Source organism: Piliocolobus tephrosceles, chromosome 4 (assembly GCF_002776525.5).
Source record: "Piliocolobus tephrosceles isolate RC106 chromosome 4, ASM277652v3, whole genome shotgun sequence".
NCBI classification, from domain to species: domain Eukaryota; kingdom Metazoa; phylum Chordata; class Mammalia; order Primates; family Cercopithecidae; genus Piliocolobus; species Piliocolobus tephrosceles.
Genome location: NC_045437.1, coordinates 145,517,847 through 145,540,411, shown reverse-complemented (window position 1 = coordinate 145,540,411; position 22,565 = coordinate 145,517,847).

Genomic DNA, 22,565 nt, shown 5'->3' with positions numbered 1-22,565 from the left:
AGCAAATGGAAGTGCTGCCCAGGAATTGTCATGGTACAGTGGTGTTAATTTCAGAAAAGCAATACAATTAAATTGCCAGGCTAAATGATAGCCACATGCAGATGAGTACAGATTACCAAGCGTAGGAGAGAAGACAAAATCCAAGCAGGAACTGGCTCTTAAATGGAGTGTTTCCAGATCATACAGACAAAGAAAACTTTAAGATTTTCAGTCCGAATGTCCAGATACAGAGTCTTAGACCATCCCTTAAGGAGTGTATTCGCTGTCAGAAACCTTTTAACTATGAGATGTCTCTGATGCCCCTCGCTCCATAGGGAAACATAAAGCACTGATGATTTTCACCATGTTCTTCCACTAGTTAGTTCCCTTTAGCATATATCAAATCAGTTTATGGTGGTGATTATGCTCTTATCTCTTCCTAAATCATATTTTGAATCCATATTTTTACTGTATCTCAGAGATGTTTTTAAAAGATGTGTTAATTATGACAAAGGTAGATGAAGAACTTCCACATGATTTTTTCTTTTTTCTAGACTTCTCTGTAGCCTCACAATAAACAGAAGTTGTTTTTATAATTAGCGAAATAAATTGAAAATTAGCTTATACATACTAGTATATATTTTATTATACTTAGGTTTCAAAATGTCAACAACAAAACATTTAGTATACAAAATATTAATAGTAGCTATTTCTGGGTGGCAAGACAACTGCCAAGTCATGGTTCCCTTTTCCTTTATGTATTTTCCAAAAATTTCACTTTTATAATGGTTAAAAAAAAAAAAAAAAGGCAACTTTTATGTTGTTAACTGATACTGGGAGATGCCTTATTAAGGCATTGCAACTCACTGTGTTTAATTGCCTAAACTGGTCTGACAATTTCCACTGACTTTCAAGTCAAATATGTTCTTTTTAGAAAAGAACATATTTCAAAGTATAGTTCTTGGAAGCCATGTGCAGTGGCTCACACCTGTAATCCCAGCACTTTGGGATGCCAAGGCAGGAAGATCACTTGAGGTCAGGAGTTTGAGACTAGCCTGGCCAACATGATGAAATCCCGACTCAACCAAAAAATACAAAAATTAGCCTGGCATGCTGATGTGTGCTTGTAGTCCAGCCCAGTTACTTGGGAGGCTGAGGCAGGAAAATCGCTTGAGCCCAGGAGGCTCAGGCTGCAGTGAGCCGAGATTGTACCATTGCATTCCAGCCTGGGGGACAGAGCAAGACTCCATCTCAAAAAAAAGTGTATATCTTGGAACACAAGATCTTGGGATGTTAATAATGGTTACAGAAAGAAAAAGTTTCAGTGGTCAAGTAAGTTAGGAAACAGAGTTACCAAAGTTAAACACATGAGAATTTTTAAGAATCTCTGCTAATGTGCACTATGCATTACATGCAGACAATAGGATATGCTTTACATTTGAAACTTACTAGATTATGAAACTCATTTTTGCTCTAAACATTTAAAGAAATACACTTTGGAAAAGATTGATATTCAAGCTTAAGCAAATATATATCAAAATCTGAAGACATATATATAATATAGTCATATATATCTGAATTTATATATAAACATATATATCATACATTCATAGAATACATTGTTTTAACTGTAGTCACTGTTATACAATAGATCTGTTGAATTTATTCCTTGTATTTAACTGAAATCTTTTAACAAATGAACTAATTTTAAATTTATACATATATATTATACATGTCAATTAAAATAAATTAGTTTTAAAAGATACACTAAGTGAATTTTTAAAGTATTCATATATTCATATTCATATATATGTTATATATTTACATGTAAATTTATATGAAGGTAAGAAAACATCGCAGACCTCAAGAAGATCACAGTTTAATGGTGAAGACTGCTAGCTAAACAGGTAAGTACAATGCATTGATATGAAAGCAATAACGGAGCTATGTTCAAAGTTCTCTGGGAGCACTATCATGTAGGAGAGAAACCAGGAGTTTTATAAATTGGATGTTACTAAACTACACTAAGAAACAGGGCACTTTAAATAATTAAAAATTTACTTAGTGAATCTTTTAGAATTTATTTTAATGATATATATATAACATAACATATATTCATGTTATATGTTATATATAAATTTAAAATTCATTAGAGCATTCATTAAAATATTTCAGTTAAATACAAGGAATAAGGCTGGGCACAGTGGCTCAGGCCTGTAATCCCAGCTCTTTGGGAGGCTGAGGCAGGAGAATTGCCCAGCTCCAAAAAAAAAAAAAAAAAAAAAAAAAAGGAAGGAATAAGTTTAACAGATCTATTGTATAACATGGTGACTATAGTAAATAACAATGTATTATAGTCTTGAAAATCACTTCCAGAGTAGATTTTAAGCATTCTTACCACACACACAAAAAAATTATTAGTATGTGAGGTAATTGTTACATTAATTAGCTCAATGTAGCCATTCCATGATGTACACATATTTCAAAATATCATGAAGTACACTAGAAACATACAAACTTTTATCAATTAAAATAAACATTAATTAGGCCAGGCACGGTGGCTCACACCTGTAATTCCAGCACTTTGAGAAGCCAAAGTGGGCAGATCACCTGAGGTCAGGATTTTGAGACCAGCCTGGCCAACTTGGTTAAATCCCATCTCTAGCAAAAATACAAAAAAATTTGCTGGGCATGGTGGGGGGGCATCTGTAATCTCAGCTACTCAGGAGGCTGAGGCAGGAACATCACTTGAACCCAGTAGGCGGAGGTTTCAGTGAGCTGAGATCGCGCCATTGCACTCCAGTCTGGGCAACAAGAGCCAAATTCCATCTCTAAATAAATAAATAAATAAATAAAATGTTAATTAATATTAAAACAAATATAATTTTTAAATCTTTAAAGTGCTCTTTCTCTTAGTGCAGTTTAACGGTACTCAGTTTATAAAACTCATGGTTTCTCTCCTACATGGTAGTGCTCCCAGAGCACGTAGAACATAGCTCCATTATTGCTTTCATATTGGTGCATTGAACTTATCTGTTTAGCTGGTAGTCTTCACCATTAATCTGTGATCTTCTTGAGGTCAGGGATGTTTTCTTACTCATCTTCATATTAACAACACGTTAGAAGTGCTCAATGTTTATTGAATAGATTAACTAGCCATTGCCTAACGAGGTAAATGAGACTGTGTAGGAATAAGAAGGGAAGGCTAGAGTAGAGCCAGCATGCTTTGGAAAGAATAATTTTTTAAAAAGTAAGAGAAGTAACAGAGACCTTAGGGCTTACAAAGAAGAACTCATGGTTGAATCAAATTAGCCCCATAGAAGTCCTGGAGGAAAATGAAACTGACAGGGCAGGTCCTCCAAATTAGGTGTAAAACTTCTCTTGAACCAAGCTTGTAATAAAATGTAATGAAAATATTTCAAGCAGAGCAGACAGTTGTGTGTTCAGGAGATGTATATTTTAAGACGTGGTGAAATAGTCAGTCCATTAAATCGAGAAGAGCTGAAGGCACAGGAGTCAAAGGAACTTAAGTTTAAAGATTGAAAAGAAAAATGTGGCCCAGGGGGACATGAATGCTATTGAGGGCAGCATGAGGATTGTTTTCTGAATCCCTAATTGCTTTTTTTTGTTGTTGTTGTTTTTTGCTTATGCTTTGCAAATTCTTAGGGGAAAATACATTGGAAATTTGTTGTGATGCAACTGAAATACACGATTTCAAATGGATGTGCTACCAGGACTCATTCAAACGTCTCTGTTTTGGGTATCAAAACAATACAGATATAAGTTGGAAGTGGAGCCGGGGATCAATGAACCTTCTAGCTGTTTTTAAATCTCTTCTCTCTTGTCATTGCATGGCCTTTACACTTGAGTGCATGAACATCTCTTCAAGCTACTCTCATTAAGCCCTTAGACAACATTCTGCCTATGGCATGGCTGAAGTGAACCCTAAACTGACTCTGATAAACAGAACACATTATCCCCAGTGAACAATTGCTTTCTCCATGCTCTGTGTCTCACTTTGCACTGTGCTTTTGATGTTTTAGTAGCCCAAATATCACAGGATGGAAATACAAACAGCACCCTAATTTGACAAATACAATACCTCATAGCCTATGTAATTTGTTGCAGATTAAAAAATCTCAGGCAACCAGACACCTAAATTGTCAAATATTCATGTGATACAAATTACAAAAGCTATTATTTATCAAAAACTTTATTTGCATGATTTCTAAATCTTTTCCAAAGGCCCCATCTCTTAATATTATCACATTGGGGGATAGAGTTTCAACATGTCAATTTGGGGGGACACAAATATTTAGGTCTTAAGAAAAGCTTAACTTCCATAAGTGACAATGAACAATTACACATGGCCTCATCATATGGACCAATCTCCACCCTAACGTCTTCCAGTGTTTTTCCACTAACTCACCCCAGTGCTTAAAACCCCTCCTGCATTTTGTTTCAGTGGAGTTGAGTTCAGTCTCTCTTCTACTGCAATAGTCTTGCATAAAGTCTTCCTTGCCTGTTTACTTTCAGTACAATTTTTCTTTGACATATATTAATAAAATTCAGGTTTCAAAAAGACGAGTATTTTAATATTTCATCACAACCTTATTCTTTTAGCTCATTGCATCTGAAGACTGACAAGTAATTATTAGAAGACGATGTCTCACAAAAATATTGCATTTTCCTGTTTCTTTTTATGCTTTTCCTCTCTCTTGAAATAAACTTGATCTTGACATCCAGGGTTCTTCATGGACCTGGCACCTCTCTCTGTTCCCAGCCTCTTTTCTGGTCACCAGGAAATACATGCTATAAACGTGCTGTGATCTTTCTTACCTTTGAGCCTCATATATGCTGCTCCTTCAGTCTAAAATGCCCTTTGCCCTGCCCTCCCCAACCCTACCAATTTTCCATTTTATCCTTTCTAAGTTCTTTTTCACTTTGCAAGACAGCTCTATCTCTGGGAAGTACCACTTGTCCACCACTGCCCAGAACGATGCTACATGTGCCTCTTGGTGCTTTCAGAGCACCCTGGATTTTTTTTTTTTTTTTTTTTAATCTAGTTAACAGCTAATGCCTTAGAGACAGGAACTGTATCTTATGCCCCTTTATCTCTCCAGCACAGTGTCTGGAACAAAATAGACACAAAATCATGTTAGTTGAAGGGATGTTAAAATGGGAAGTAGATTTTTTTTAACTTTCCTTAAATGTGCCTCAAGCAAAATGAACTGTTTCATTTATTTCTAGTAGCTCTTCTGGGTAAATATATATACATATTTTCCTAGCAAATAGTAGGAAGAGATTTGGTGAAATGGCTAAGTGTGCGGGCTTTAGAATTGAGAAAATTTAGGATTAAATCCTGAGTTTGAATTCTAGCTGTACCCTTGAAATTTGTGTGATGCTGACAAGTTACTTAATCATCATTCTCTTTCATTTTTTCAGTAGAATAGGGATTGACTCCTGCCACATGTCTGTCTTCAAATAAGCTACTTTCTTTGTGTGTTTGCGTCGCTTTTCCTAAGGATACCAGTGATATGATTCAGATCCGTGTTCCCACTCAAATCTCATGTTGAATTGTAATCCTCAATGTTGGAGGTAGAGCCTGATGGGAAGTGATTGGATCACGGAGGCGGCGTTCTTATGAATGCTGTAGCACCATCCCCTTGGTGCTGTTCTGAGGATAGTGAGCAAGTGAGTTATCAGGAGATCTGGTCATTTTAAAAATGTGTAGCACCTCCACCCTCTCTTGCTCCTGCTCCACCATGTAAGATGCCTGGCTGTTTGTTCACTTCTGCCATGATTTCAAGCTTCCTGAGGCCTCCCCAGAAGCTGAGCAGTTATCTCCATGCTTCCTGTACAACCTGTGGAACCATGAGCTGATTAAAACTCTTTTCTTTATAAATTATCCAGTCTCAGGTATTTCTATTATTTTTCATTTTTTTATTTTTTATTATACTTCAAGTTCTGGGATACATGTGCAGAATGTGCAGGTTTGTTACATAGGTATACATGTGCCATGGTGGATTGCTGCACCTATTAACCCGTCATCTACATCAGGTATTTCTCCTAATGCTATCCTTCCCCTTGCCCACCCCCACTCCAGACAGGCCCCAGTATGTGATGTTCCCCTCCCTGTGCCCATATGTTCTTATTATTCAACTCCCACTTATGAGTGAGAACATGTGGTGTTGGTTTTCTGTTCCTGTGTTAGTTTGCTGAGAATGATGGTTTCCAACTTCATCCATGTACCTGCAAAGGACATGAACTCATTCTTTTCTATGGCTGCATAGTATTCTATGGTGTATATGTGCCATGTTTTCTTTAACCAGTCTATCACTGATGGGCATTTGGGCTGGTTCCAAGTCTTTGCTATCATGAATAGTGCTGCAATAAACATACGTGTGCGTGTGTCTTCATGGTAGAATGATTTATAATCCTTTTGGTATATACCTAGTAATGGGATTGCTGGGCCAAATGATATTTCTGGTTCTAGATCCTTGAGGGATAATTGTCACACTGTCTGACACAATGGTTGAACTAATTTACACTCCCACCAACAGTGTAAAAATATTCCTATTTTTCCACATCCTCTCCAGCATCTATTGTTTCATGACTTTTTAATGATTGCCATTCTAACTGGCGTAAGATGGTATCTCATTGTGGTTTTGACTTGCATTTCTCTAATGACCAGTGATGATGAGCTTTTTTTCATATGTTTGTTGACCACAAAAATGACTTCTTTTGAGAAGTGTCTGTTCATATCCTTCACCCACTTTTTGATGGGGTTGTTTTTTCTTGTAAACTTGTTTAAGTTCCTTGTAGATTCTGGATATTAGCCATTTGTCAGATGGAGAGATTGCAAAAATTTTGCCTGTTCACTCTGCTGATAGTTTATTTTGCTGTGCAGAAGCTCTTTAGTTTAATTAGATCCCATTTGTCAATTTTGGCTTTTGTTGCAATTGCTTTTGGTGTTTTCTAGTTATAAAGTCTTTGCCCATGCCTATGTCCTGAATGGTATTGCCTAGGTTTTCTTCTGGAGTTTTTATAATTTTAGGTCTTATGTTTAAGTCTTTAATCCATCTTGAGTTAATTTTTGTATAAGGTGTAAGAAAGGGGGTCCAGTTTCAGTTTTCTGAATATGGCTAGCCAGTTTTCCCAACACCATTTATTAAATAGGAAATCCTTTCCCCATTGCTTACTTTTGTCAGGTTTGTCAAAGATCAGATGGTCGTAGATGTGTGGTGTTATTTCTGAGGCCTCCACTCTGTTCCATTGGTCTATATATCTGTTTTGGTACCAGTATCAGGTATTTGTTTATAGCAATGTGAGAATGGACTAATACACCAGTCATTGGATTTAAGCTCATTTTTTTTTAACTAATTATATATTCAAAGACCTGATTTTCAAATAAGTTACATTCTGAGGATTCAGGTGGACATGAAATTTCAGAGGGATGTTATTCAACCCACTACCCATCACATTCACAGGTACTAGGGATTAGATTTGGTCATATGTTTTTGAGACACGCAATTTTTTGGAGGAAGGCACAATTCAACCCAGTATAATGGTAGAAGATATTCCAAGTTCTAGGCACAAAGTCTAGTACAGACTGAGCACTGAATTCATAGTGATTGCTCTTATTATTAAATGTTATTAATTGATCATTATTTTGGACATTTGGTGGTGGGTGGGGTAGATAAGAAAATGGGATCCAGACTCTAACATAGAAAGTAGCTGAACCTATTAAAGTGAATGTGCTCTTTTTAAAGGCACTGTAATGGGCCTCTCCTTTGTGGGACCCCAAACAGTGGCACACACTTTTTCACAACTTCTGCTTTCTGTTGCTGTTAAGAGATAACCTATGAGTCCTGCCAAGAAAATAATGAAAAATTCCAGACTATTAGGCCTTAGCAGAGCTTAATCAAAGACTCAATGATCTATACTGGCTCTGGAGGCCTCTTCAAAGCTGAAATCCAACATGTAATGATCGTGGCATGAACCATAACCAGAAAAGAGCAGCATCTGTGAATGCGGGATGACGTACCTCTTTCCTCATTAGTTACCCACTGCTCTGCAGAGGTGCCTGTGACTCAGGGGTGAATTCTAACAGCACATCCTGATATGTGTACTAGAGTTTATGTGTCCTAAATGCCCTTTTACAGGATAATATATAAATTCCTGTTGCTTCTATCAAAAATATAGAAGAGTGCATATTTTTGCCTTCTCATCTTTTGAGCAAATGACCTGGCCCCTTGTATTTTCTAACCTTCTTGCATTAGGCCAGTTTTTACGGTGGAATGCAAAGCAAAAGCTATTTGAGGTCAATAGATCTTCCTTATTTGTCAAGGGCCTCGGGACATTTGAAAATATATGTTTGATGTTTTAGAGAAGGAGGGATAACAGGAGAATACCACAATCACTGAGAAGTGACAGGTGCTTGGGGATAGGATGTTTAATATACGAACCAAGAAAGGCTGGAAACTAGGCATAGGGGTCTGGGTGTTGGCAAGTGTTTCAATGTCCCTAGTGAGGATGGAAACAAGGAATATATGGGTAAATACAACAGACACCTCTCCCTACTAACCAGAGCGGACACAGACTAGGTTGTCTGAGGAGTCTCTCTACTGCTTTGGGGCTGACAAAGTATCTTGGTACCACAATAGGGAGGGGAGATCCCCAAAATGATTGAGAATTACTTTTCTGCAAGCCAACTGAGATGAGCATACAGATTAAATTTGAGATTGAGATTGAACTAGATGCACTTTAAATAAAACGATTAAATTATATAATTATTTAATAATTAAATTATTAATAAGTAATTAATAATTAAAACTATCTTTTACCTCTTGGTTTATGAACAAAGATTCATCACAGTTACACACTTACTTATTTTTTGTACTAGCCTTTGGAAGTATGTCTTTCGGTATTATTTTCCTCCTTCAACTAATGTAGAAACAAGATCAGAGATGACTCAGCTAAGGCCACACAGTTGATAAGGGGCAAAACAGTGCCTAGAAATTCTGACTCCTAGCTCTTGTTCACTATACTGTGGCATAAAGCACACCAATAGAAAAGAAAAACATGTTCTTCAGTCAGGTCTGTGAGCATTGGTGGACATGTGGTAGTTATCATTCTGTATGCTACACTCAATCAGTGCTATTAGGCAGACTGAAATATCTGTTACTGCTAGGAAAATGTTAGGATACTTTGCTATTGACAAAAAGTGATGGTTCTAATGCTACAACACCATTACTTTTGTGAGGTACTGGAGGCATCTAAGAAATAATTGGTATTATTGTTGCAGCCATCATCCTGTATGTCTAGCTCACCTTCAAGACAAGGACCATGTTGGACAAGCTCAACCCTGCATCCCCAGAATCTAGGACAATGCCTGCTTCATTATAGGTGTTTAGTACACATTTCCTAAAAAGAATTTAAGGATAAGTAAAATATTCCAACAGTTGAGAATATGAGGCCTAAGAAGAGGCTAGAAACTAGAAATATATACAGAAGCAACTTGACTTCACCTGAGAGTGGAAAAATTCTTTTAAAATAGCCAATAAATCTGTTTCAAAGAAAGACTGCCCTGTAACATTAACTGAATTCAGGACACACATGGGTTCTAGGTAAGCTTTGTGAGTCAAACACTCTAAGGCCATTAAGACTGGAAGGGTAGTTCTGAGTGACTTAGAAGGGGAAACCTGAGAGATCTTTGAAATATCTCTACTGAATATTTGAAATATATTAATATATAACTTATATATTAAATATATATTATAAATATAAATTTATACTTTATACAGATATTAAATACACATAACTCTACTGAATATTCTATTACTCATCTGGAATTTGCTTCTTCTATAAACTGTCTCTCCACTTGGCTATAATATTCATGGCCCCAATTCCTTCACCTCTAAAAACATCATTGAATATTGGAATTTCATTAGACTTTAGATGCAACGGAAAGTGATACATCCTAGTGCAGAAAAATAAATTAAAACAGAATATTAGACATCTCACATCCTTTGCTTTCCATTATTAAAAATCTTTTTGCTACTGAGTAGTTTGCCTGCTTTCTCAACTACGATGTAAACATTCATTGTAGCTGTGGTTGTGTCAGTCAGCCGCCTTTCATAAATATCCCAGCTAAGCCACTCAACTCTTAGAACCTTGACTCAGTACTTCACTTCTCCACTCCCACTATCCTTTGCTCCTCCATTGGTTCCACTGTGGCTCCCAAACGGGCTCCTGACATCAAACCCTGAAATTTTGCTACCAATTCTAATGCTACCTCAGATGATAGTAACAAATAATAATAATACTGATAATAAGGGTTTTTTCCTGAATGTCCTTAATTCCTCACAACAAACCTGCAATATAGGTATCATTCTACCAGTGGAGATAGAGATTATCAAGTGACATAACTGGAGATTACAGGGTTAGAATTGGAACCCAGGTCTGACATACTCTCAAGTCCATCTCAATCCTAAATTATCTATACCAGTAGCCTTGGGCTTACTGAAAAAGTCTGTCCTTTAAAGGAAAAAAAAACACCCTGAGGAGAGAATGAAACAATCCCCAGAAAAAGGTCAGGATGATGGTCTCTCTAGCTGGCAGGTCACAGGTGGCCATATTGAAATGAACAGTTGCATCCTCAAAATATGACTGCTTCAGTTCAACCTTGTTAGGGGGAAGTCAGTCCTATGTTTTCCTACATTACTTTATTCTCTGCTCTAGGCTTATATACTTTTATTTGGACTTATTGTCTTATTTGGTTAATTTTGTCATTTTGTTTAGTAAATTTTGTTCGGGTTCCCAGAGGCCCTGAAACACACTGTGCCAAAAAATAAACATTATTAAAATGACAGCTATTAATGTAAACATTGCCAAGGGATAATTTGTAAGGGTGAAAGAAAAGCCAAATGTTGACTAGGATATGGTTGCCAAAGACACAACATCATTACTGCTGCCTTTCTTTTAAGTCCCTCTTCTGTGTTCTGTAGGAGAGCAAGTTAGGAGAGTCTTATAAGATAGTTCTGGGAAGGGATATTTCACATCAAGTGCTCACAAATGGCTAGAGGCACAAATACAAATGCATAACTTACTGCAACTGTGGGAGCTTATCTTTTCAGGTGTGAAATTATGAATTAATGCATTCCACAGTTACGTCAACAGACATTTTAGCTATATTGTCAGGCAGAGAGCAGAAGGGCTCAATTGCCGACAAACTGCTTTTGAGATGTTCATTTATGTAGAAACCTGAATCACGACCCAGAACATACCTTTGGAAAATGAACATCTCTTTTTACACGTCCTTCCTCATCTTTATTGATAAAGATCTTCCTGATCTTTACCAATAAAGATGAGGAAGGACGTGTAAAAAAACAAAGGGTTTAGATCTTTGATGTTTGCAGAAAAAAAAAATGAAACAAATATAAAGTAGCTTCGCATAAGCATGAAAGAGGATTGTACAGGAGGCATGTAGGATCTTAGTTCTGTTCCTTCCCTAGAAGCAGAACTTGAGGGAGGACAAAGAAAGAAAAAGAAAAAGAACTGCCTATTGGTAGTTACACTCTGCCTTGTTTCTTTCTCTTTTTTATGATGATTGAAGAGTGTATGGATGGAGCTAGCAAGAAGAGGGGGCATATGAGAAAGGAAGCAAGAGAATGGTTTTGGAAAGGTTTAGGCATCCTTAAAATGTAGTGGAAAAATTAAAGGCTCAAGAGAGAACGTAAGATGTTCTATCACTGCCACTTTAAACCTACATAGAGAGTCTTTCTCAAATATTAAGAGATGTTTCCCATCTTGGACCTGATCTTGTCACTTCCTAACAATACTCATGAGCTGAAGGAGAAATTAACTTTGGCTTAACACCAAAATCCCTGTGGGGTTTAGCAAACCTGTGGATGCCCAAACCCACAGCAAAGGTCTGCCATGAACTTGGCAAGTGACACTGAAGCCTCGTATGTACACCAAACACATGAGTATCTTGTTGAAAAGGCAGATTATGCTTCAGTTTGTGATAGAACCCGAGATTCTGCATTTCTAGCAGGCTCGTAGATGATGTTAACGTTGCTGTTCCCCGGACACAGTTTGGACAGCAATGATTTAAAGAATCTGCTTTAAAGTCAAACTATCTGAATGTGAAACCTGTGTTAAGAATATCAACATACTTCTCTCCTTGTAATTTTGGCCCCTTGGCTCTGACTAATAACAATTAAAAGGGATCATTTGACCACTGGAAGGAGACAGAGATTTTGGTGTTTGCATAGTATCACCCACGCTTTGAATTTCAAGTCATGATATTCTGTTAGGATAGACATGGCTGACTTTATAATGTTCAAAAACAACTTTGAAAAGATTTTATGGCTTCAAAATTATAATTCCCAATTTCCCCCACCAATTACAGCTTTTTTCCCAGCACACCACCATAACTATCTAAATGTATTTTACAGAATAGGTTTGGGGAGGCAAAGGCAACCTATCCTGGAGATAAATCTTGCTCCTGGAATTTTCTTCTGTTCTAAAATAACTGATCATTATTTTTCTAAGTTCTGGGGTACATGTGCAGGATGTGCAGGTTTGTTACATAGGTAAACCTGCGCCATGGTGATTTGCTGCATCTATCAACCCATCACCTAGGTATTAAGTCATTCATGCGGCCAAGAAATATATGAAAAAATAGCTCAACAACCCTGATGGTTAGAGAAATGTAAATCAAACCAAAATGAGATACCATCTAACGCCAGTCAGAATGGCAATTATTAAAAAGTCAAAAAACAACAAATGCTGGCAAGGTTATGGCAATATAGAAATGCTTTTACACTGTTGGTGTGAATGCAAAATAACTGATCTTTATATGAGTAAAGCCTGAATTTCCTTATAGACAAAATAAAAATATTTTGATGTGATTTGAAAGCTAAATCATATTGTTAATGTAAAGCATTTACCTCACTATCTAGCATACAACAAAAGCTCAATAAATGGCTTGTTATAATAATATTCTATGTAGCATTCCTTATCAATTAAAAATTAATTTTAATTTTTGTGGGTGTTTGGTAGGCATGGGGTACATGAGATGTTTTAATACAGGCATGCAATGCACAATAATCACATCATGAAGAGTGAGGTATCCATCCCCTCAACTATTTATCCTTTGTGTTACAAACAATCCAGTCATACTCTTTCATTATTTGAAAATAGGCAGAAGACAGGTGGTAACCATCAGATGGCCTGTGCAAAAGAAATCAGAAGCTTAAAGAAGAGCCCAGTTTTTTTCTAGTTCAGATGGTAAACTGAGTCTACTGTACACCCACCTCCCTTCCCAAGGATCTTCCAATTCTCAAGAAGCTGGTCTCATGGTCCACACTTGGGAGCACTCCCTGGATTTCTCTAATAGAAGGACTCAGAAGAGGAGTAGAGGACTTTTTAATCCAGTTAGCATGTATGATGGCTGAAAATTTGCTCCCTGTGCTTGAGAGATGGTTTTAGAAATAACAAAAACAGGCCAGGTGCAGTGACTCACGGCTGTAATCCCAGCACTTTGGGTGGCTGAGGCAGGCAGATCACGTGAGGTCCGAAGTTCGAGACCATTCTGGCCAGCATGGTGAAACCCCGTCTCTACTAATACGAAAAATCAGCCAGGCATAAAGGCTCTCGCCTGTATTCCCAGCTACTCAGGAGGCTGAGGCATGAGAATGGAGTAAACCTGGGAGGTGGAGCTTGCAGTGAGCTGAGATTCTGCCATTGCATGTGAGACAGAGTGAGACTCCATCTTAAAAAAAAAAAAAAAAAAAAGAAAGAAAAGATAAAAAGAAATAATGAAAACAAACCTATATGGGGAAAAAAAGAAAGAAAAAACCCTGAGTTTATAATATAGCCTGAGAATACAGGACTCCTTCTTTGCCAACTCAGACTTGAGATAAAAATCAAACAATCTACAAAACACTCAGTTTTCATGAGTTCAATTAAAGCCATGGATACCCAAATGTACAGACTATTCTGCTTTGTGCAGTGATTAGATTGCTCTTGTTCACGTGTAATCTGTTTTTACTACTTTTTCAACATTCAGCCAAATTCTTTACTTGTGTTCAAAAGGCAGGAATTAATTTGATCTCCATGCTGTACATATTTTCTCCTAGTTTTTTCAGTTAAGCACTCTGACTAATCTTTGCAGAAGAGGAGATTAATGTAAAAGAAATGATGAAACATTTGACTGATATTAGTTGCTTGTCATTCTTCATTAAATGCCCGAGTCACCTTCTTAAAACCTTGCAAACAGAGTAGAATGGGCTATGATGATAGTCCATGTCCTATATTAATAAGAGGAAATGCAAACGGGAAAAGGCTTTTTTTTTTTTTTTTTTTTTTTTTTGCCAGAACAAACAGAGCAATATGCACATCTCCATCTCTCAGCTTTCTGTAGTTTCTCCAGGGGCTCAGTCCAATTACTTATTTCAAATTAATCACTGTGCAGTTAATGTGGAAACTTTCCACTTTCGGTTGTCAGGTAGACCAAAAGACACATATTTCTTTGGATACTCTACAAGATCCAGGGAAATAAAAATAAGAATACCTTTTCTGTGTATATCACTTTATTCTTTTCAAAGTCGGTTTACAGTTTAGCTCCTTTGACTCTCAAGAAATCTCTTAAGAAATGCTCAAGCCATGTGCACACCTTAGTAACTAGTGTTCCACTTTGTACCTAATAGGTAATCAAAATAATAAAAGAAATGAAGCACAGGGATGCAGGATGGAAGAAGACAGAAATACGTAATGGCAACAGTTAGAGTTCCCATTTCTCTTGACAACTTGCTTCAATGCTAAGAGATACTCAGACTTCAATAGCTTATAAAAGATTTAATTGAATCACTCTGATCCAGTGACCTACAAGTAAGGGTATGTGCTAAAAGGCCACATCAATAATAAATTGAGAATATTTATAGCACTTGTATTTTCAGACAATATTGCCTTCAGATTTTTTGTAAAGCAATCAAATAACACAAGTTAATTTAGTAACTGGTTTTCTCATTATTTGGAGAACTGTTTTAGGTCAATGTACCTCAACCTATAATTTTAAAAATGCATTAAAAAGATAATGTGTATTGGTTCTTCCTCAGATTTATACATGAACGTAGTATTTTACAGAAATGATTTTTGCTTTAGAAGTTGATAATTTAGATTCAATCCCCTTTGAAGCATAAATGGATATGACTTCCTCAGGCATTCCTTTCATAGAATTGCTAACCATTCTTTTAGTAATGTTTTCGTGTGTATTGTATTTTTAGAAGAGCTATGCTCTTATGTTAGAGTTACCAATCACTTTCTCCAGTACCATATAGCCTCATTATAGAATCTGTATGTGCCATTAAATATCCTATGCAATATGATAGATGAACCCAATCTCTCTGGACACAGGTGATTAGAATAGAGTGGCCCTTGACTAGATTATCTGTCCCATGTTTTTAAAATAGTGCCTACAACACCGAGTAAGTTGTTTTTAAAAGGTGGGTGCAGGAGCTGAGGCTGCCCCCCTTTTGAGCAGCCACAGTTGGCCATGAGTAAAGAGATGAGTTGAGAGAGGAGAGCGAAGGGGAGGGTAGAATTAAAAGAAGATAGGGTAAATTCCACTTACTATTTCCTACTTGATTAACACATTAAAAGGAGGATAATCCATTTAATGTGTTGTTTAATTCTATTTGCTAGTATTTTGTTGATAAATGTTGCATCTAAGCTCATCAGGGAAATTGGCCTGTAATTTTCTTTTTTTATATTTTTACTGTCTGGTTTTTATATCAGGGTAATGCTGGCCTTGTAAAACGAATTAGAAAGTAATATTTCCTCTTCAACTTTTTGTATTAGGTTTGCGCAAAAGTAATTGCAATTTTTGTCATTACTTTCAATGGCAAAAACTGCAATTAATTCTGCCCCTGCCTAATAACAATTTGAGGAGGATTGGTATTTGGGTTCTTTCAATGTTTGGTAGAATTCAGCTGTGAAGTCATCAGGTCCTTTGCTTTCCTTTAATGGAAAATTCCTTTTTTTTTTTTTTTTTTAATTATACTTTAAGTTCTAGGGTACATGTGCATAACGTGCAGGTTTGTTACATATGTATACTTGTGCCATGTTGGTGTGCTGCACCCATCAACTCGTCAGCACCCATCAATTCATCATTTATATCATGTATAACTCCCCAATGCAATCCCTCCACCCTCCCCCCTCCCCATGATAGGCCCCAGTGTGTGATGTTCTCCTTCCCGAGTCCAAGTGATCTCATTGTTCAGTTCCCACCTATGAGTAAGAACATGCGGTGTTTGGTTTTCTCTTGTTGTGATAGTTTGCTAAGAATGATGGTTTCCAGCTGCATCCATGTCCCTACAAATGATGTGAAGTCATCCTTTTTTATGGCTGCATAGTATTCCATGGTGTATATGTGCCACATTTTCTTAATCCGGTCTGTCACAGATGGACATTTGGGTTGATTCCAAGTTTTTGCTATTGTGAATAGTGCCGCAATAAACATACGTTTCTCAAAAGAAGACATTCATACAGCCAACAGACACATGAAAAAATGCTCATCATCACTCGCCATCAGAGAAATGCAAATCAAAACCACAATGAGATACCATCTCACACCAGTTAGAACAGCAATCATTAAAAAATCAGGAAACAACAGGTGTTGGAGAGGATGTGGAGAAATAGGAACACTTTTACACTGTTGGTGGGATTGTAAACTAGTTCAACCATTATGGAAAACAGTATGGTGATTCCTCAAGGATCTAGAACTAGATGTACCATATGACCCAGCCATCCCACTACTGGGTATATACCCAAAGGATTATAAATTAATCTACTATAATGGGAGACTTTTATCACTGACTCAATCTCCTTCCTCTATTGGTCTATTCAGATGATCTGTTTCTTCATGATTCAGTCTTGATAGGTTTTGTGTGCCTAGGAATTCACCCATTTCTTTTAGGTTGTGTAGATGTCCTTAGAAAGAAACCATATTAATAGAATTATAGAGTTGGGGGTTGAAAAACTTTACTGAATCAAATATAATGCCCTATCTAATTCTGTAAATCATTTTATGCCAACTAGAATCATTCAGTACAACCTGACAGCTTGAAGTTTATTTTTTTTTAACTACAATATGTTTTAAAATAAAAAGCAAGTCTGAGGTTTTCATCTGAGTAATAGAAGAGATTATAGACTTTGGAAGCAGACAGACTGAGCTTGAGCCTTGGTGCCACCACTTACTGCTGTTTTGTTTTGAGGAATTTACTTAGTCTACCTCAGTCTGGATTTCTTCATCTAAAAACTGAGTTAATGACAGTTCCAACTTCTTAAAGTTGTTGTAAGAAATGCATGAGGAAATAAACATGATGGTATAACAAATAATAAGTGACAAATAGCTGTTGCTTTTTTGGAGAGAGGAAAATGGTTGGAGATCTTTTATATATGATGTCAAACTATAGAATCTGAAGCATCATGATGTCACCATACATACAGCAATCTGTGGCTCACAAAGCACTTTCATGATGTATTATAACATTTCTGTCTCTTCATTCACTTACTTAGCTTTTCACAAACATCTGTTAGATGTCTGCCATATGCCTGATTCTGTGCTACTCACTGAGGGAGGATTCAGTTATGGAAATAATACAGATAGTCTCTGCCCTCCTGCAGCATACAGGCCCTCTGATACAGATTTGGCCAGTTTTCTTTTTTATTTTCTTTATTTTTAAGATGAAGAAAATGAGGGCTAGAGCATTTCAGTAACTTGTCCAAAATCACAACAGTTGGAGAGGGTGATGCCAGCATTGAATTCCCAGTCTGATTCTAGGGATAGAGGAAGAATTGTTCTCTTTAGGTCTGTGGAGGATTCTCCGCTTTTAGAACTGAGATGCCTTAGACAGAATTAGAATAAGTTATGGTTCTACTGAATATATTTTTACTGATTTAGTTTTATTTGCCTCAGGGCTAAAGCCAAGCTGGAGCTATGATTCATAAACCTCATTTTCCATATGTTTGACTTGGGATTTTCTCTAGACAGCAGTTGATTAGCCACTCTTGTGATTTTTAGCTCACTGTTGATAACTTGACCCAATTTCAATTGATTTCTATTAGCTTTAAGCTCTCTAGAGAAAGAAGCAGAATTCCATTGAGAGACTCCAATGCAGCCAAACATTCTCAGCTTCAACCAAACCAACCATCTCCATGTGTGAAGCCTGGTGTCAATGCTGCCTACAGGCTGCTTTAGATGTGAAGACCCCCTAGTTCTTCAACAAATAATACCCAATACTTGATTAACATATTAAAAGGTAGATGATCCTTTTAATGTGTTGTTGAAAGGAGTGACAAGTTTCCAAATCTCATACTGCTATATATCTAATGATAACGAAGTTCTGGATTATAGTTTTACCATGCAAATGTAGGTGAACTTTCAAGCATTTATATCATTTTTTCCTGCCTGGTCACAATGGTTCATGCCTGTACTCCCAGCACTTTGGGAGGCCATGGAGGAAGATTACTTGAGGTCAGGAGTTCAAGACCAACCTGATCTATGTAGGGAGACCCCTATCTCTATAAAAAATTAAACCATTAGCTGTGCACGATGGTCCATGCCTGTAGTCCTAGATACCTCTGGAGTCTGAGGCAGTAGGACTGCTTAAGCCCAGGAGACTGAGGTTGCAGTGAACCATGATTGTGCCACTGCACTCCCGCCTGGGTAACAGAGAGAGACTGTGTCCCTAAAAAAACAAAAAACAAAGGCAAAAACAGAATGCTTCTCTGTTTAATGCCCTTCGGCAGATCCCTACTGCAAGTGGAGAAAATATAACTTCCTTAGCATAGATCTAAGATTTTCATGACCTGGACTTCACACTCTTTAAGAGCCTCATTTTTCATTAATTTCCCCACATTTGCTATGGTTCAAAACAACCAAAATTTCTATGATCCTGCACCCTCAGACGTGTTCTGATGTCTCACGTTTCTCCACCTAAACTGTTTATGTTTGTAAACATTGTCTTTCTGTTATTATTATTGTTATTATTATTATTATTATTATTATTACTAGTACATGCTATGGCTTCTTTATATGCAATCTTCAATGAAAGAATGAGATCCAAAGCATTTATTTAGGAAGAATATCAATAGATGCCAAATGTCATAAGCTCATTTCCTCTCCCACCTCATTTTTATTTAATTGGCATGTACCTGTTTTAATGCAAATAAATAGAATGCTATTTATAAGAAAGGTAGGTTATTGTAAAAGGAAATCAATGTGAGGTCAGATTCGGTGGCAAAATGGGAAATTTACCAGGTTGAACTGGTTGGCATATTCTGCTTCAAATTGTGCTGCCTAGTGTGACTCTGATGGAATTTTGCAAGATTGATGAGCATCCAGGATAGGTAAGTGAAGGCCACCGTAGTAAGAGTTATTAGATATCTAAGCTGTGAACTAAATGAGTGTTGGGTTTTGGGGATACCCAAACAGCTTCCCACCTCTAACCAAAACCTCTAACCAAATGGTGCTTTTTTGTACAACATATCTGAAGTGGGGAGAAATTTACATCCTATATCAACTACTTTTGATAATACTTCTAAGAATAATACAGTTTCTCTTGGAATAGTGTAATTGCAGGACGGTTTGCATCAAGGACATCTCAAATTTAATCTACTGGAATCTATCTTAAGCGTAACTATAACAGAAACGAGAGTTTATGACACTGTGCTGCAATGAGCGATCTTAAGGTAAATCTTATAAATACAGATTTCCAATAAGCTACAAATATTCATCAAGCATCCAGAAACATACATATTTTAGTGTTCCTTTGCAGTGATCTAGTCTATGAGAGAAAAGATGCTTTGCAAATCTGTCAACCATGTCCCCTTAAAACCTCTTTAAAATAATTATATTCAGCATTTAAAACTATTCACATTGAAATGTGTAAACTGAAAAGCATTTTGATTAGTGAGACTATTATGTAGACAACTGCAGTATAGTAAATTTAATAATCTCAGATGCCTTAATAGGATATGATGTTTGCTGCATTCGCATTTATTCTTTTTTTCATCCTTCTTAAAATGACCATCCTTTTCTGTTCAAAGTCTACAAGACAGGTATAAATATTTCAAAGTTAATACTACATTAGATTATCTTACTTCCTAGCTAACTCAATATTCAAGGTAGAAAGAAACAATACCTCACCAACAAATACTAAGTAAGCATCAGCATAAGGTAATTGTAAGAATTTTAAAGAAAAGAGTAGAACTTAATGCGTTGGCTCTAGAAGCAGATGGCCAGTATTGAAATCCCGCTCTGGAACACACTAAGGGCAATCTTGGGAAACTTACTTAATTTCACCGAGACTCCATTTCTTCATCTGTAAAATAAGGAGATAATAATGGTGCCTACCCCCACAGAGTTGTTTTAAGGATTTAGTAAGTTAATCCTCAACATGTAAAAGCTGGGAAGAGTGACTGGCACATAGTATTTGCTTGCTAAATAACAGCTACTATTATTACGACCCAAAACAAAAGCAGAATTGTTTTATTGTTTGGAGAAACATAAATAAGTTTTTGGCAGTGGGAAAAATCATATATGAGACATAGTATTTTTCAGAACCTGAGATATAGATTACCTGTGTTTAAATACCACTATGTTTTCCCTGTATTACTACTATGGCTTTATAACTGATACTGCAGTCTTACCTCTCCCTAAGCCACTCTACAGAGGCACTCAAGCAGAGTGGTCCTTTCTAACTTAGGTCTGTTTAGATCTGTTTCTTTAGATGACTCCAGCTTCCTTTTCGCCTCACTATGTCACAATTATTGTTTTCTAATGGGAACACACTCTTATCCACTCCCATCATCCCTCTCCTTCAACACCTACCCCATACAGTTACATAAATTCATCTAGACAACACAAATCTGTTATTTGGGTCCAAACCTCACAACTTGTCCAGAAACTCTTCTCTGATCCTTTTAAGATTTGGCTACAGGAACCTTCATCTGTGCCCTGTGGCACTTGGGGCATCTCTGAATAAAGCTAGATCACTGACATATCATATGATAATATTGAGTTCACTTTCCTAGCTAAACTCTAAACAATGAGGGGCAACAAAATTGAGCATACTGTAAAATTCATGTTTTGTTTTCAATTGAAAGTTCAATGGAATATTTTTAAAAGAAAGATGTCATATTATTAATATTTGCTTAATATCTATGTTTTAAAATGACCTACCTAATGGTTTTATAATGGAGTATAAAAGAGTAGTGTAACACAGACATAAAATATGGCTCATCAACATACAGCTCAAACCCAATGTTCTCAATTAATTTTTCACCACATCCCCCTTAATCATTAAGACCTAACCACTCTGAATACTACGTAGTGCTCTGATACTAACATGCCCTTCTATATGTGAAAGCCTCTTAGCATTTACAGAAGATGCTCTTCTCCCCAGAATTCACTCTCCACATTTCTCTGCCTGATACAGAGACCTCCTCATCTACAGGCAGGTCAAATGTTTTCTGCCTAGCCAGATCTCAGAGCAAACCTTGCTTTCTCCTTATGTACCTCTTTCCAAAAGAGTTATTCAGGACTCTATTAATATTAATCCATACTTGTACTGTCTAATACTGTAGCCATTGGCATATGGAGCTAATTAAATTGAAATTAATAAACATTGAATAAAATTCAAAATTCAATTACTCGGTCACAATAGCCACATTTCAAGTGTTCAGTAATCACAAGTGGCTAGTGGCTACCATATTGGACAGTGAAGAATATTTTCAAGTTCTGTCAGAAAGTACTGGTCTATACCTTGTGCCTAGTAAATTGTCACATAATAGGCACTCAGTAATATGTCCATGATTGTTGAATAAATAAATGATAAATTAGTATCTCTAATATAATCACTGCAGCTGTCAGAGTTTGGGGAGGAAACAAACTTCAACTTAGCCATTCAAGTGAAGACAGTTTAAATAAAGGATCTATTTCTGGGTTATTGCATGGCAAAGGGAATAAACATGAGATGTTCAAGCAGTCAGAGAGAAGCAACGATAGAAGTCACTACAAACTAAGAGAGTTGAAGGAACAAAGGATGAGGAAGTCCTGTTGCCCAGAACCTTGTGCGAGTTGACGCTGCAGAAAAACAGAGGACACCAGGAGAGTAATCACGGGGATGCACAGTCTGCCAGAAAGTAGATGCTGGAGCAGGAAGAGAGGAAGGAAGAAAAACTCTGGTCCCTCTAATCTCTTGCCAGTGACTCATTGGCTAAACCCAACTTGAAACCAGATAGTAAGTGGGAAATTCATTGATGTCACCCTCCCAGGGAACAGAGCAAGGAAAGGAAGGGTGAAGAATGCATCTATGGGGTAGAGAAGTAAAGAATAACATTCTTATTCATTATACAGCTTCATTTATCTATTTGCATATCTTTGTCACCCTCTAGACCGGAAACTAAGAGAATGTGTCTGATTTACCACCAGTGCATACCACAGTGAACGACAAAGTGGGTATTCCTTCATGTTGAATAAATGAAATAATCTTTTTTTTTTTTTTTTTTTTTTT